Source organism: Numenius arquata, chromosome 6 (genome assembly GCF_964106895.1).
Source record: "Numenius arquata chromosome 6, bNumArq3.hap1.1, whole genome shotgun sequence".
Classification (NCBI taxonomy): domain Eukaryota; kingdom Metazoa; phylum Chordata; class Aves; order Charadriiformes; family Scolopacidae; genus Numenius; species Numenius arquata.
In genome coordinates, this window is record NC_133581.1 from 24,290,121 (window position 1) to 24,307,009 (window position 16,889).

Below are 16,889 nucleotides of genomic sequence, written 5' to 3' on the forward strand. Positions count from 1 at the left end.
AAGGTGAGTTTGTTCTGGTAACACTATCACAGAAAGACAATTGTGCTGTAGCTTGGGCTGTTAGTCCACGTGTAGTAGTTCATTAGCAAAAAGTGTATCTTGGGTTGTTGATTTTTGTGACTCTCTGACAATCCTTGTGGCCAGAGGAACTTACCAGGTTAAAGCAAGCAAAGACAGAATAATTGCTCTTAATGCATCACAGATCCATGAGTCAAGAGGCAGGGAAAAACTAGAAGCTGCTCTAGGCAATCTAACACCCTGAGCATGTACGATTTATTATTTATTATCCTCATATGGGTAAGGATGTAAAGAGTCCATGGTAGATGCACTGCAATCTTCTCCAAGTAAAGCCATTGATAACACTTTCTCTTTGCTCTCCATTTACTCATGTAAAAATTACAGGGTGAAATATAGCACCGACCTGTGGAAGCCCACAGTGTGGCAAAGCATTGTACAAAGATTATTTCCTGAAGTCTGTAGAAATTCCTGCATCAGCATTTCTAAACTTTATATTGGTACAATAAACCCAGGAAAAAGGCAGGAGACCATTAACAAGGCTCTGATGCCCAAAAGACATCTATCACACTTTTTTAGAAGCATTTTCCCCATCTCCCTTAGGAATTGACCGCAGTAATTTGCCTAGAGGAAGACAAAGTTCACAACTTACATGATTTCTACTGTCTTTTAAAAATATTTCCCAATTAGGCTAGAAAACCCACCTCATACATTACCAGTAATTGACACTTCCAACAGAGCTGACCTTTCAGTTTAGTGATAATAGTGCAATTTCCTGCTTGATAGCAATAGTTCTGATACCCCAGACTAGCTCTAGTCCATATACACCCCCATTTAAAGAAAACAATATTCACTGGTTGTTTCTACCACTCTCAATATTTTCTGACTCCCTCTTTTTACCAAAGCAAGGTAATTACAGCGCTGATGTGTCCTCTCTGTAACACAAAATATTTTCTGTCTCAGGAATACATATGTGACATGACCTTTCCCTCAACCTGAGTGAATGGATAAGCCATTTCTTGAAAATCCTTTTTAAAATTACAGATGTTTGGCCAAAGCCTATACTGCATTAAATGTCCTGAGCTGAAAGTCTGATTCTAAATGCAAGTAAGTATAAAAAGATTTAATCAAACTCCCATACTATAGTTGGAATAAAAAGAATTTTAGGATGAAAGGGAGCCATCAAAGAGGATGCAGCGGAACTATGCCAGCAGGCAGGTTCACCGGGGCAGGCCCTGTGTGAATAGCAGCAGGCTGAGCTGCCAGCACAACCCTCTGCCAGGCTCCCTGCCGGGCTGGGTGGCACCGAGCAGAGATACGCCCCGTGCAGAAAAGATGCATCACAACCAGGTTCATCTATGGCAACCTTCTTCTTACCTCAATGCCTTCAAAAGTGGCAGAGGCAGCTTTTGCCTCAAAGTGATTTAAAAGAAAACTGATTAAATGAATGAAGTTAAAAGCGTGACGTTAAAAAGACATTACTTGTCTTTCTCCCTTAAAGGAAATTGCCCTAATTTTTAATTTTCCTTGTTTCAACATCCTAAGACTCTCCAGCCAGGTACATCTTCATTTACTTGCCTTGAGAACACATTTGCATTCAAAACTATGAACTCTGTATTGTACATCCCAAAGAAAGTCTGTTATGAGCATAGAGGGTTACGTTTATTAAAATAATACATTGCTCATCTAATAGAAGCCAGCAATTATGTCAGTAACATCCAAATCAATCATGTTTGAAAATCTTTTAACATGTGCTATTCAAATGAAAAACGCATACCAAGAGTGGATAAACTATGATGAATCGCTTAGTAGTAAGTGCAGAGGGAAGGAAATAAGGAACAGAGCATAGTACATTCAGACATCCCTCAATTTTTAAGGGAGGTGAAAAATCAGATGCAAGAGTTGAATTCATGGCCCTGAACAGTAACCAAAATCAAAAGATGCAGAATCCAGCGTTCCGTTGGGTCTGGAATGAAAATACAGGTTTTTGGTACCTACAGCTCCTTGACAATTAACAGCATTAAGCAGGGAGCAGGCTCGCGGAACTCCTCCAGAAAAGCAGCCACCTTCCTCTGGCTCCAGCCTCCCAGCTCATCTCCACATTTTTAAGGTAACGTGATAAACAGCCCAGGAAAATAGATATTATCCACCACACAAATTCACAGCCTTGTAAACAATCTATAGACAGAGAGCAAGCTATAGAAAAGATACAATGCTTGGATTTGCTGGCCAATCACTTTAGCTGTAATTTATTGGCAGATGGCAGAAATTGAGAGGATATAAAATACCTGAAGAGAAACCCACAAATTAATAATATACAACTAGTTGATACAACCCAACTACCTTGAATAACCAAATCGCACAGACTTGACAGTAGAGGCATAAAACACCATCTTATTTAATTTTCATGAATTTTAGTTAACACCTTCTTAAGAGTTTGCTGTATTACATTTGTACCCATTTTTTTAAAAGTAAACAAACTCTCAAATTCACATCAAAATATGGCAACAAGAACCGGGATGTTTCACTGTTGTATGTTGCAAGTTGTCTTGTCATCATTTATGTATTTGGCTGGGAAGCAAAGATTCCCAAGTATTGAAACCATTAGATTTTTGAAAAGGAAAGCTAGATAATTTGCACAATGATGGAGTGTCAAAGTGTTACAATGTTGTAACAAGTTAGAGGGAAGGGCACCAATGCTCTTGCCTGGAGCTGATGAAAATCCTTTCGGTCTGATCCACACCTCTTCCAACAACAAAAGGAAAAAATAAAAGGGAAGAAAACTGTCAAGCCTATGTTATGTCCCTGCACATGTGGAAGTTGTCAAGGAGTAAATGTGGGACTACCTGGCAGTTGTTACAGGCATACACAGGAGGAAAGTTGCTACCCTCTTTCCTCTTCACGTTTAAGAGGGTTTCCTTCTGGAGTACAAATCACAGAACTGATACTTGGGAGTTTGCAATTGAGTTTTTGCTCAGTTTCTTTTAGGCATATCACAGAATCACAGAATCTTCATGGTCGGAAGGGACCTTTGAGATCACCGAGTCCAACCACAAAAAAAAAAAAAAAGGAAAAAAAACCACCACAACCCACAAAATACCACACACCACACCCACCCACAAACAGACACAAACCAACAGTCTCGGGGGCACTAGAGCATGCCCTGAAGTGCCATGTCTACACTTTTCTTAAATACCTCCAGGGATGGCGACTCCACTACCTCCCTGGGCAGGCTGTTCCAGTGCCTGACCACTCTCTCAGTAAAGTAATTCTTCCTAATATCTAATCTAATCCTCCCTTGTCGCAACTTTAGACCATTTCCTCTGGTCCTGCCATTATTTCCTTGGGAGAAGAGGCCAACACCACCTCTCTGCAACCTCATTTCAGGTAGTTGGAGAGGCCAATGAGGTCGACCCCCCTCAGATATCACACAATGGAGTACAGGTATGAAATTCAGGGTGAGGGGAGTGAGGGGTGCCAGCGCTGTGCTGCACCGCCGTCAGCCCCGGCACAACACACCTGCATGGATGCGTTGTGCCGGGGCTGACGGCAGTGCAGCACAGCGCTGGCAGATCCTCGTGGGGGCAACCTGCCCTGCTCCTCCACGACTTGCCTGCACCCCTGTGTCCCTGCCTCCATTTGCGTGAGAAGGTGCTACCACTGATGCAGCATCTCTGCTACTCCCGTAAGTAGGAAGTCATGGTTTAATAATTAAATTAGTATAAACTCTCAGGAGCCTTCATGCCTCTGAAAAAAAGTGGTTAAGGCATAGTCACTGACAACACTTGGTATAAAATCTTTGTAGAGCCTACTGAATTTCAATTTCTTCAATTTCAGTTATTAGTTCAATTATATGATTTCAGTTTCCATTTGAAATAGAATGATCCCTTCTCCACGCAAAGCTTGCTGAAAAAGCCCAGCGGAGCCAAAGTGGTTTCTGATTGACTTCAATATTTTTTGGATTGTGGCCTAAATTAAAACATGCAAAAATAATGAACAATTATCCTTTTCTCCAGATCTGCTTTCAACATTTGTGCTTCAAGCTTGGGTCGGGTGGTTGACTCAATAGCAGTTCCCCATGAAAGTACTGTCCTCCAAAAAACCCTAAAGGCACAATTTTAAAAAGTTGATAAAGTCATTCTAATACAGACAACCTCTAAGGTTGGTAAAAATTAATCATTTTCTTTACATCCAATTGTTCCTGCAATGTACAAATGAAGGTGCACACAGAATAAAGTCATTAAATGGCAACAAATAGAGCCCCTCTGTATGAAACCACCACCAAATTAGATCATTCCTCAGTGCACTTTACAAAAGATTAAAAACATTTCCTCATCTTCAAGAACAGAAAGTGGGGCATAGCTCAAAAAAGCAGCATTGAAGATTGAATTTGATTTGAAGCCTTTCTTAACCAAGGGGATTTAAAACAACTTGCTTAAAGGCTAACATCATTAAAATGTAATGAAAGCTTTCAGCAAAAGTTTAAAGTATCAACTGAATACCTTTAGAATAAAAGAGAGATTAGTAGGATCTGAAAAGCCACGTAAACTGTTTCATGTGCTCCTGCTGCTTTTTGGTAACCAACGTGATTAGTATCTTTTCTGTACTGGAAGTTATTTTTATGAGTAATTTTTATCACTATTTTTATTTTATGTGTGCCAAATAACATTAGCAAATGTTCCCGTGCAGATCACTTAGCACTTCATAATAATGATTTGATTCGGTTCAGCTAAACAAATGACAGTGTATTTATTATCTGACATCAAAATCAGAGTCAGATTCAATGAACTGTGGGAATGAAAAACACCTGTTTTGAACCAGAGCTTGATTTCAATCATTTCACACCGCCACTGCTTGGCATTGATTCGATTCTTTTAGAACAGAAAATATTTAATTCCTTCCACAACACTCATCTGCATAATATCTGAATGCCTTTCTATCCACAGTGGACTTATTTTCACAAGATTCTTAGAAAGTAGAAAAAACAACATTATCCTCAATTCACAGATGAGGAATCGAATGTCTTCTGGAAATAAACCTACATATCTGAGTTTTAATATCATACTTTGCCTCAAAAAATAATTTTTTATTGAAGGAGAGATAAGGTGAGAATGAAAAAGTATAATGCACAGTATGTCTTCTGTGGGGAATCAAATACTATGAAAATAAGAATGATATAGTGTTTTGGAGGGATAGTTGAGTGCTCTTAAAAGCTGATCAGTTTTCAATGATGAGTATAAATTGACCTTATTGCACCTCCACGTTATGCAGACACACAGAAATCACTTTAGGATGTGAAAAGTGTGCGTTTGGTATCCCTGACTTCTTCAGTTCATGAAAATAGTTTCAGACTAACAGAAGTCTTCAAAACCCAAGATTTTGGCTCCTTTTTGGTACATACACTGTATAGTTAGGTGTCTTGTTACAGACTGGAGTTAGGAGGAAACATTTAAGAGACGATAAAACATGTGCTTGCATGTTGTGAGCCGCCAGGTATTCTACAAGGAAACCTGAAGACTCAGCATCGGAGACAAGAGGATGCCATAGCTGTTCCTCTTGTGGGCTTAGGTACCTCGCTCGTTACTAAAAGGACATGTTTTACTTGGGACTTAAAGCATGAAGGTCCCTTCTGAAAGCAGACGCTTTTCTTCTAAACTGGGAATGGTGACAGTGTTTGCTATAATGCTCTGCTAGTGTTTATACCTTTATATAGCTACAATCTTCTACCAAGGGGTTTATGTTTACAACTGTCTTGCAACTGGCCCTGCTGCTGAGTGAAAGACTATCTAGATGGCATTGCTATCTAGTCTACTGATGAAACTGCCACAGCCTGTGTCCTGCTTTTGGCTGGGATAAAGTTAATTTTCTTCATAGCAGCTCATATGGGGCTGTATTGGAATTGTGCTGAAAATAGTGTTGCTAATACAGGGATGTTTTAGCTATTGCTAAGCAGTGCTTACAGAGTCAAGGCTTTTTCTGCTCCTTACACCACCTCACCAGCGAGCAGGTTGGGAGGGCACGAGAAGCTGGAGGGAGACACAGCTGAGACAGCTGACCCCTACTGACCAAAGGAATATTCTGCACCATACGACATCAAGCTCAGTATATAAAGCAGCAGGCAGCACATTCAGAGTGATGGCATTTGTCTTCCCAAGTAACCATTACGCATGATGGAGCTCTGCTTTCCTGGAGATGGCTGAACACCTGCCTGCCCATAGGAAGCAGTGAATTCATTCCTTGTTTTGCTTTGCTTGCGTGCATGGCTTTTGCTCTACCTATTGAACTGTCTTTATCCCAACCCACGAGTTTTCTCACTTTTACTCTTCTGATTCTCTTCCTCATACACCAGGGTAGGGTCAGCAAGCGGCTGCGTGGGGCTTAGTTGCCAGCAGGGGTTAAACCATGACAGCCTGAAAAAAGGCTTCAGTTTTGGGGCTAGAGTGAAAGGCTCATGGCTAGGCTACTTGCTGGAGAAGGAGGAGTTCTGAGCTCAGGACTATGATTTTATTTTTTATCTAATAGCCACTTAATGCTAGAAACATGCTATCAAGTAAGGCGGAAGTGGCTGCAATTTTAAGTAAATATACTTAGATTCTAATTAAGTTATGAGTGAGGTGTACCTTCTTTGATGTCATAGGATTGTTACGATTCAATAGCATAGCCTCCAGTAGAAATTGAATTGCATAATATCCATTTATGAAGAATTCAACTGTGGCAATAGATGTGCCAGAATATACATTACAAGACCACAGTGAAAAAAGAAATGTATTATTTTACCGCAATACAAATGCACACTTTCTCTCCAGGTTTAGAGAAAAATAAAGACCAATTTTGTCTTTAAAGTAGTAACTAACAAAAAATACCCGGTTAATTAATGTGGAACACATTATGCACTTCCATGGATATTAGTTGAAATATGGCATGTTTTCTCCTGGTTGATAAAATCTGTAGACAACTTGCCTAACTCAGTTTTACAGATGTATTTGAATAAAAAGGTGACACCGATATAGGCACATTAATGAAATGTGTAAAAAATTTAAAAGAAAAAGGAAGTAGTCTGCTCTGTGGCAATAAACTATTTCTGGAATAAAAGGAGCTACATACAGCTTTAGTTGCTCTGGAGTTCATCTTCACATAAATATGCACATTTGCTTTATAGGAACTGTGACTGTGATTTCCTGTAACGCACTCTGGATGGGCAGGTTTTATTAACTCCATAAGCAATCAGCTGCTTCGAGTCTGCCCAGGTTTCTGAGGATTTCTTGTTTATGTGGAGCGTGTCAGAAGTTTCCCATAGCTATTAACATGGTCATTACAAAATCCTACTTGCATGGCTACTATCGTGAGCTGGTAATATATCATGCAATACATCTATTTTCCTGTGAGTGCAGCCAAAGAGGTTGCTGAAGTTGCCCTAAGCCTCAGTGCTGAGACGTAGTTCTTTTTAACATGCAGAGACTTTTTGATGAAAGAACATGCAGAAGCTGTTTCTTTCCAGTTCATAAAAAAGAACATTTTTTAAAAGGTTAAGCTTTTAGTCACAAATTACTTCATTTGGAAGGGGAAAAAAAAAGCGCATAATTAAAGATAAAATTAAAGACTTATCTCTACCATTTGATGACAGCTAAATTCTGTTTAATTCTATGACTGATTTAGATTCAGACAGATTATACTTAAAGCCAGTTGCACAGATTTAGGGTTACTTTAAGCAACAGCAAAAATACATTTCAGTTAGTGGAATTATACCAGGATTGTGTCTGCCCATTTTATTTTGACTTCTCTGTGTTTATGATAGTGATTTTGTGGCAGCTGAGAAAACCACGCAAATTACAAGATACATAAATATGCCTGAATGGAATTCATTATTTGATCAAAGTGCATGCAAATTCAATATTTCCCTGTACAAACAGCCATTTGTTTAATTAAAAACTCCTATTTATTTTCTTCAAAACTAGGCAATGATATTTCAGAGAATATAAAAATCTGTGTTTTTCAGTTCACCAAATATGAAAGTCTGGGGGAATTTCCAGACTTTCAATAAAATCCACTCCATTACAAAAGCACAATTTTTTGCCCAAGATAGATAAAGAAAAATTGTTGGGATGCAACTGAAGACAAATGGGAGGAAAGATGAGCGTTTAAATGCAATCCTGAATTGTCACTGTCTGAACAGGTCCCATTTCAGGAGAGCTAGTAACTCAGTGCTTCAGACATTCCCAGCTTAACTGCTGTGCTGTACAGGAAAGCCTTCCTAAATTGGATACTTACCAATTTTATATTCCCTTTTTTTCAAATAAAAACCTCTCTGTTAGATAATCAGGCTGAGAAATTTCCCAAACTGTGGATATTGTCCATATTTTTCAGAAAACACGGAAATATGTGTTAAAACTACAATTTCAGGATGGTGATTGCACAGATGCTAGCTGACAACACACATTTATAAAAAGCTTTTAGAAGGGGATATAGGAATTATAATTCCTGATTTTATTAAAAATCACTAGGATGAGATGAGAAGTATGTTCATTGTTACTCTTAGTATATATGCCAAAAGCACCGATTCACTTTGCACTAACAGCCTTCTGCATTACCTGTCCCACAGGGTTTTCTTTCAATGAAGTGGTTGTTTCAGGAGGGGAACGTAGGCTGAAATTAATAACAGAACTGTTGCTAACGGCAACAGTGAAAATCATATGCTTTATTTCCATTTACATAATCTAGGGTGTCCCGATAAAGCAATAATTCATTTTTGCATAGTTTAAAGCTTAGCAGTGTGTGTTAATGAGCCCTAGGTATGCTCTGAGTATTTGAGCGCTCATTTTCTGTGGCTGAGCAGATTCTGCAGGAAAAGAGTCTCCCTTGTGAACCTGCTTCTTGATTTTGCTTCACTCTACACAGAATGCTCTGCTGTCTTTAGGACTACAAAAACATTTTGGGACCCTAAATTACTTTGACAAAAGCAAAGGAAACCTACGCTTAGGAAAGGCTCCTTCTTAAAGTAGGGGATTAAACTAGATTTTGAAGCTGACACTGATAAGTGGTGTAACTCCCACCCTCTGCTTAATAGGTTTATCCAATACGTACCCTATTGTCCTCCTTCTGTCTTAACTTTCCCAATTTCATCACTTCTTTAAACTAAATTAGCTTTTAAACCTGTATCTAAGTGCTATAAACTTACTGTTATTTTAAACTCACAAATGTTCTGGAAATGGTGAGAACACCAGAAAAGAAATGGGGGGAAAAAAAACCATCATCAAAACCCAATCCAACACACCAAGGCATTCTGTGTAGAGTAAAGCAGATGCATGCAACTGAAAGGCAACCTGCAAGCAGCAGGAGATAATGATTAAAGTGTTTTAAAGCACTGGCTTCACTCATCAGATTCATATTCGGGTAACTACAGCATTTTTTGCTCAGGCTCCTTCAAAACAGTCAGGGATGAAAGTACTGAGACAGGTTCTTGGGCATGCTACAGATAAAGTGAGTTTCAACTGCTTAACTATCAGCAGGAAACCTCACCAGAAGGCTGGGTCTGCTCTGAGAAACAGCCCAGAGAATGGGGACAGAGAACAATTCTGTCTTGTGGTAAATGCTGGCAGTAAGACTCCAGGTATCACGATTATTCATCCTCTGCTTCTCTCAGACATTAACCAATGTAGTAGCTTGAATGGAGAAGAAATAATTATTCAGATAATAGAAAGTGATTTTAAATAAGATGAGCAAATTAGTTCAGGAGGAGAGCTTTCCTGGCCTTTGATAGCATTTTGACAAATCAATGTCAGGTTGGTTTTTTTTTCATTCAGAATGTACAATATAAATATTCTAAATGTGCTTTAACGTCTGTACAGAGGCAATCACAACAGCTTAATTTCCCTTCAGTAAAGATGTTGTGCCTAAGCCTCCCTTTACCATCCCTTAAAAAAAAAACACAAAACAAAACAAAAAAAACCCACCAAACCCCAAAAATGTAGCCTTTAAACAAATTAAGGAATTAAGGATCCTATCACTAATTATATTTTCTGTAATCTAGAAAGGAAGATTCTTTTAGAGAAAGTGATTTCACATCTCTTTGTTCCCCCATACACTTTCAGCCATTGGCGTGACAAACAGATTGCTGCCCTTGTGGACCATTCCACTGTGTAGTCTCATGGTTCATGCTTTGACATTAACCTGTCTCAGAATTTAATGACCAAAACACACGTCTCAGATTTTGGATAAAGTCATCTCAATCTCTGACAGGACTTAGGAGAGCAGGGTTTTAAGAGGAACGTCAGAGATATCTCCAAGGACTGGAGATGTTGCCACTTTCCCCATCAGGGGCTGCCTTTACCACCTCCTTCCCTTGCAACTCCCTTCCCTTTGAAAAACATCTCAGTTGACGCCATGTGACTCCAAGGACTATCTACATAGTCCTCCACAGATAGCGGCTCCAGTCTGATATCCCCGATTCTGCTTATCTACTTCAATTTTGCCTCATCTTTGCTTCTGCACCCCTGTGAGTTAGGATGGACAGACAGACAGAGAAGGAAACAGACTGCACTACCCATCCTGAGGGCAGGATTAGCTTGTAGGGGAGTGGATAGCTTTTGCTTTTCTCAAACAAGGAACTCTCCTGTCCTGTTGCCCATGGTGGATTTGTATACATTTAGAAAGGTCTTGTTTAGGTAGGTGTTACACGGAGGCAAAGCCAGAAACTGGGACTGACCCAGAAAAGTTTCCTTGCTACTTAGAAATTTCGGGGGCCTGAGCTAGATAACATTGTCTCCCATCTCTGATGGTTCCCTCTGGCTCTCCAGCAGTTAGACGGCTGGGAAATCCTGTTATGATATTTTTTTAAATTTCTTTCTTGTAAGCTATTTAGCACTAACTGTTCCCTCAGAACAGTGTGGGAGGTCAGATGAAGGTTATCTCCCTACCTGGTGACCACACTACTTGTTGCTTAAAGAGCTTCAGGTATCTTTAGCTCAGTTAATATGGCCATACTTTACATGTGCCATTGAGCAGAATTAATATTAGAAGAGGAATTATATAAGACATACAGCTTTAAAAACAGTAGGAGCTGCTATTAGAGTGACATCTGCAATTGATGTAATTAACATACCAGGGAAGAGCTATTAATTCCACTGTAGAAAGTACTGGTTTGGTTTCTAGTTGCTTACTTGGGACAGTAAAAACAGAACAGAGAAATAAGATTTAAACCCTGTAGCCACAATGCTGTATGTCATCCTATAGTAATCAAAGATAAATGGGTGATGTTGTCTCTGTAATAAGCCAGACGAAGAAATGTGTTTGTCTTCTAAAGTACTCTGGAAAATCCCTAGGACATCAAATCGCTGAGTGTAATGTTCATGCAGTTATTTTATGATCAGAATAGTTCTAAATTAAGGAACATAAACAGAGGCTTGCACTCTAAAGGAAAGTATTCACCATACTGAACTGCACTTTCTTGCCACAATATTAATTCTAAAAATAAGAAAACAGTGAAAAACAATCACTTCAGTGAGGTCAGGATAATTGTAAGTATTTTCATTTCATCTGCAAAATACCACTAATGGTAAGGACACACCTCACACCAGTTTACCTAAGTGCAATGCTAAAAATGCTTATTGTGTACATCCCTTGCTATTTCCCATGGCTGTTTTGAAATTATATGAACAGTGACCTATTTATAGGCTTATCTCTGAAGCTTACGTGCTGAAGTTAGGTTTAAATTTTAGAGTTTAGCTGTTAGTCATGTTATCATGAAATGACACAATGCATTATTATGCCATGGAACAGGCATTTTTAATATTCCATGACACGTTCAGAGCCAAAAAAAGCACACTTCTCATTCCAGTACTAAAGCACATATTTCTGTTGTGATCATCTCATTTGTATTCCTTTAGGCATCTAAGAAACTCTTTCATTTCTAGTAACTCCATAATCAGAATTGTGCAGTATTAGAATTGTGGTCAATTCTTTTAAATCAGGAATACTGTATAAAGATATTTATTTTCCTTCATCTTTTTTTTTTTTTTTTTCTCTCCCTTGAGTCCCCTCTCATACCGGACTCCTGCTGGGGGATTTACAGCAGAACACTGAACACAAACATCACTCCCTTCTTCAGTTGTACAAAAGTAGCAGGCCAGACTGGTCCTCCCTGAAGTCCTAATTCCAGGTGTTAAACTACTTTACTAAATCATTTACTATCCCTTAAAATAAAATTAAGTTGTTTTCTTTTGACTAATCTCTAAAGAGATTAGAACTGCTCTGTTATTGCAGGGCAAACTTCCAAAGTGGTTAATAGTCAGAGCAGCAAAGCATGGTAAATGCCACGTTTCATTATGCAGCCAGTGCTAGGACTCTATTCACTGGAGTTACTTTAAAGATACGTCATCCTTTGGCTAATCAGGATGAATGTTTTTAACATTCATGTTTCTAATGCAAAACCATGCAAAAATCACAGGGTTGTTCCATCTTGCCTTCTCCTGACACTGCATTTGTACACAGAAAGAAACTGATGGAAATGTTCACTTACAACAGAAATGCCAAGTTGTTGCACAACAATAGCTACTGAAAGACTATTAAATATGCAATTACTGTGGCATTCTTTCAAGTCTGATGAGCCAATTAATAGCACTTTGTATTTTCATGGCACCTTGCCTCAAGGAATTTAAAAATGCTTTTAAACAAGAATTAAGTTCTAGAGCTCCCCTGTAAATCATTTGCACCATCACACAGACGCAGAAACCATGGCAAAGTTAGCAGACCAAATAAACCACTTACAGTTCAGAAAGCTTTTTCCAAGCATGTTCACTCAATTTCAGCACTATGATGATACAACAACATGCCTTGCAAGAAGTAAGACTGAAAGTCATACCACCATCTGTAACTGAAGAAGGGACACCTACTAACCCACAAGTAAGGGTGGAGGCAGCAAGTTTCTTCTACAGTACTGAATGACTTGATGATTCACCTTCTGATAATCTAAGTAATTACATACAAATATGGCACCATCTACAATCCCGACTGTCAGTTTGAATTTGTGGTTAAAACATTAATTAATCCAGCAAGCATGATCAAGTTGTCTGTGAAATACATTAACTATATTGACTTTGTATTAACTAATAAACAGATAATCTATGGCTCAAACCACATCTTTCACAAAACACATAAAAACCCCATGTAAAACCAGGCCCTTAGCAGGAATGCAGTTGGCTTTGAAGAACAAATCTGCGTCTTTCCAATATGCACCTGACTATAACAGGTTTATAAACAAGGACACTTGTCTAAGCAAGACAGATGAGAATTTTTAACAATTCCTTTCCCCCAGTACCATCTACAAAGCTGGAAGCTTGTTATATCTCAACCTGTTCTGGAATCACTGAATTATAATCTATGCTTGAAAAAAAGTATATCACCACTCAAAAAAAATTCTCTCAAACTACTAATTCAGTCTCACCCATCTCTACCTCAGTCAGAAAGCAAATGATCTTTTGCCACTCCACCCACTCTTGACAATTATAATGTCAAAACTAAATTTTCTGTACACCAACAGACTTCGTACAGTGCTACTTGCTGTGCCCAGAACCAAACAGAAGTCATAACATTTCACAGGAACTGTGATCTGCAAATGAAATAAAAAAGAAATTATATTATGCCCTAGAAAGAAATCACACAGTCAAGAAAAAGGGAAATCCAATCTCCAGTAAGATATATTCTGATGGTCAGCAAAACCTACAAAACATTTTCAAAGACTGGGAACTCAGGTCCAGTCCTCTCTGCTTATGAACAGTTCCTGCTCTCTCACATCGTATATCTCCTCCCCACCACCCAGCTGTATAATTAAACATAGTCAATATTCAAACTTTAGCATTACCTTAAATTTTGAGCATTATCTCTTCCTGTAAACTTTCCTCCTGTCAGACAAGCATTTGTGAAAACTCTGGGAACAAAACCCAGTAATAATAAGCCCAGGTTTAATGCTCTTAACCACCCAGCTTCAATTTCTCCAAAACGTTCTGCTCATTTTACAGGTGAAAACAAACCTCTTTCTCACACAAAGATCTGAAAAGATCCCAATTGCTCATAGGCTTACACCTCACCAATTATTAATTTTTTGAGTCAGAGTTGCTCTATACAACAGGCAAGAACATTTGCAAGTGCAGATATTCATGAAAAATGTTACTTTATTCTCAAATAACTGAGTCATACAAAAGTTATGACTGTTTTTGGAGGAAGGTACTACTTACTGTAAACATGGTCAGGTGAATCTGAATGTAACACTATAAGATATGATAGACTACTGAAGTAATTAAGATTTATTTTTTTTCTTTCCACCTATTTTACATATAGTTCTTTGCACCTTACCAGATACAGAGACTTCTAAACTGTTCTGAATACCTCTCTTGCTGATCAGGAATACAGTCCTGATTGTATTGGCTTTTCTCAAAGACTGTTCATTTAATCACTACTTCCTACAGCGCCACAAAAGCTTAGAAAAACCTAAAACATTCACCGTTTCTTTTTTCTGCTTTCACATCCACATTTCTACTGTTTTTTTTTCTTCATATTTCTTCTACAATAAATCATCCAGCGTTATTGGTCCCATGTGGCTGCATGCCTTTCATTTTTGTGAACTAAAATCCAACGATCTTATTGACTGCAGCTGCTTTTAAATACACTTCGGTGTCAGCAGTGATTTACTTTTTAATTATATTATTTTATTTTAGATGAGTGGTCCTATTGTTTTCTTAACAGCTGCTTTAAAGGCAGTGCTCAAATAAATGAAACCTCACCATTTGAGCAAGGGAAACAAGTTAATTCACAATTCCTCAGAAAAGAATTTCCTACAATAACATTCTTGATGAAAATATTGCCACAGTTCCCAAATCTTTTACATTTTAGCATGATGATTAAGGGGGTCATTTACTTGAAGTACGTTCTAGCTGAGCATTCTTGGGAGATTCCTGATAAAAAGACCCACAAGGACAGTTCAAAGATAAGATCATTTCTGTCTCTCTTCCAAGAGCCTGAGAGACTGCTTTACCATTTTCCATTTCAGCTGCAGAGACAAGTTCTGAATCCAATGCTCACCAAAATTAAAGACTAGGGATTTGATCTTAGTAGAAGATCCATTTTTGTCCTCTGATATGTGTATGTAATTTCTGCTGTCTGCAGGAACACATTTATGCTGTATCTGGGGCAAAATTGAGCATATAGGTAAGCTGGTATTTCTCCAGGGAGAGATTATAATGAGTAAAAACAAAAACATCACAATCCATTGCAAAAATGTACTCTCTGCAATGGAAATGTTAAGCAAGAAAATATTTGTGAATGTGGAAGGTGTGAGTTTGTCCACGTTCTGTTGAGTTGATTTTAACCAATATTTCTTGAAAAAATATCCTGGGAAGGCAGGATATATATTGTTTTTTTGACACATGCATGAAGCATCAGATATTAGAAAATATTTTCGTAATCTTATCAAATATCAAATGTACTTTCATTACACCAAAACATTATGACCACAAATTATAAACATGTCCACTGGTTTCAGATAAGACAATTACTCTCAATTCCTATACTACTAGTCACTATTAATCTGGCTGAATGAAGCACAGTGAACTGTACATTTTTGTAACAACATTTTTGTATAGGATATGTGGAATTGAAAAGTAGCCAAAATAATAACCATGGCCCACAATTCCTTCTGATTCTATGTAATTGCCAAAAAAACCACACCAGTGCAGTGCAAGGCTAACTTCATAGTGGGGTGTGATTTTTTCCTATTATTTTCCAGCTACCTTTATCCTTTTGAAGGTCGTTTTCTGTCCCTTGCAGCAATCATCTTCAAAAGAACAGAGAGGAGGGGAGAAAGGGAAGGAGCAGATGTTTTAGGCTAATGAGCAAATAACAACAAAGTAGTTGCCGTGGGGGTCTTAACATTACTTTGATTCTGGGCCTGGTTTATTTAGTACTAGAAATACAGTTGGTTGCTGAAAAATACAGAACAATTGGTTGAGATAATTTTTCAAGGAGCAGCTTGCAACCCTCTTGTCCTCCTATGCCACTGAACTCTGAAGTAGGTGCAGAAAGAAGCCAAAGTGGTAAGCCCTGTGAGACCACCCCAAGAGAACATTAACAACGAGTGTCTCCATTTAACAACCATGTCTCCAGAGTCCATGTCTCCACACAGCTATGGACTGAAAGTAGAAAAAAAGCCACAAATAAATGCTAAACATCTCGTCAATTCAATTTTGGGTCTAAACTCTTCCTTTTGGAAGCTTTACAAGCACTTCTGAGGATAGAATGTTAACTTATGTTACTGAAAACAAGCGGTTAAGCATTTGTTCCTACTGCGATCTCTTGCTAGTATTAGGGCAGGGAGCTCTTACGGTATTCATTAGCTCTGCATGTTTTGGTTTTTTATCTGTTTGCTTACCTAAGCAAAGAAGGCAAGTTATATTTAGGAGCTCCATCATTCTGCAGCCCACAGAAGGCTTCATGAATGCGTAATCATTAAGAAAATAAATTTAAACATCACAATTTCACTTTCTGTTTCATTAACATTCTGGAAAAAACAGAACATTCAGCAAGTTTTCATCTCCATGTGCAATTTTTTTATGCCAGAACAACACATTGAAAGTGAATAAAGAGCTTTGTGGGGATTTCAGTGAATGTGGAATTTCAGTCACATGGATTTATACTGACCACCATAATATCTGGTTCTATGAAGTGAGACAAACTCACAAACAAAAATATCATGTATTTTTTGTTAGTAATGACACAAAGTCAAACACAGGAGCCGTCTCTGGCTGGAGAGTGTACCTGGAGTATTTTGGGCTCTAAGCCTAGTAAAGTAAAATGGATGTGTTCAACAACTCAGGATGTTTGCAACT

At 38.3% G+C, this 16,889-nt stretch overlaps 1 protein-coding gene across 1 annotated transcript in view; it reads right to left on the minus strand.

The window, feature by feature from the left end:
• Positions 1-16,889, minus strand: part of SPON1 (spondin 1) — a 188,115-nt gene that overhangs the window by 29,580 nt on the left and 141,646 nt on the right. The gene's annotated exons all lie outside the window — the stretch shown is intronic.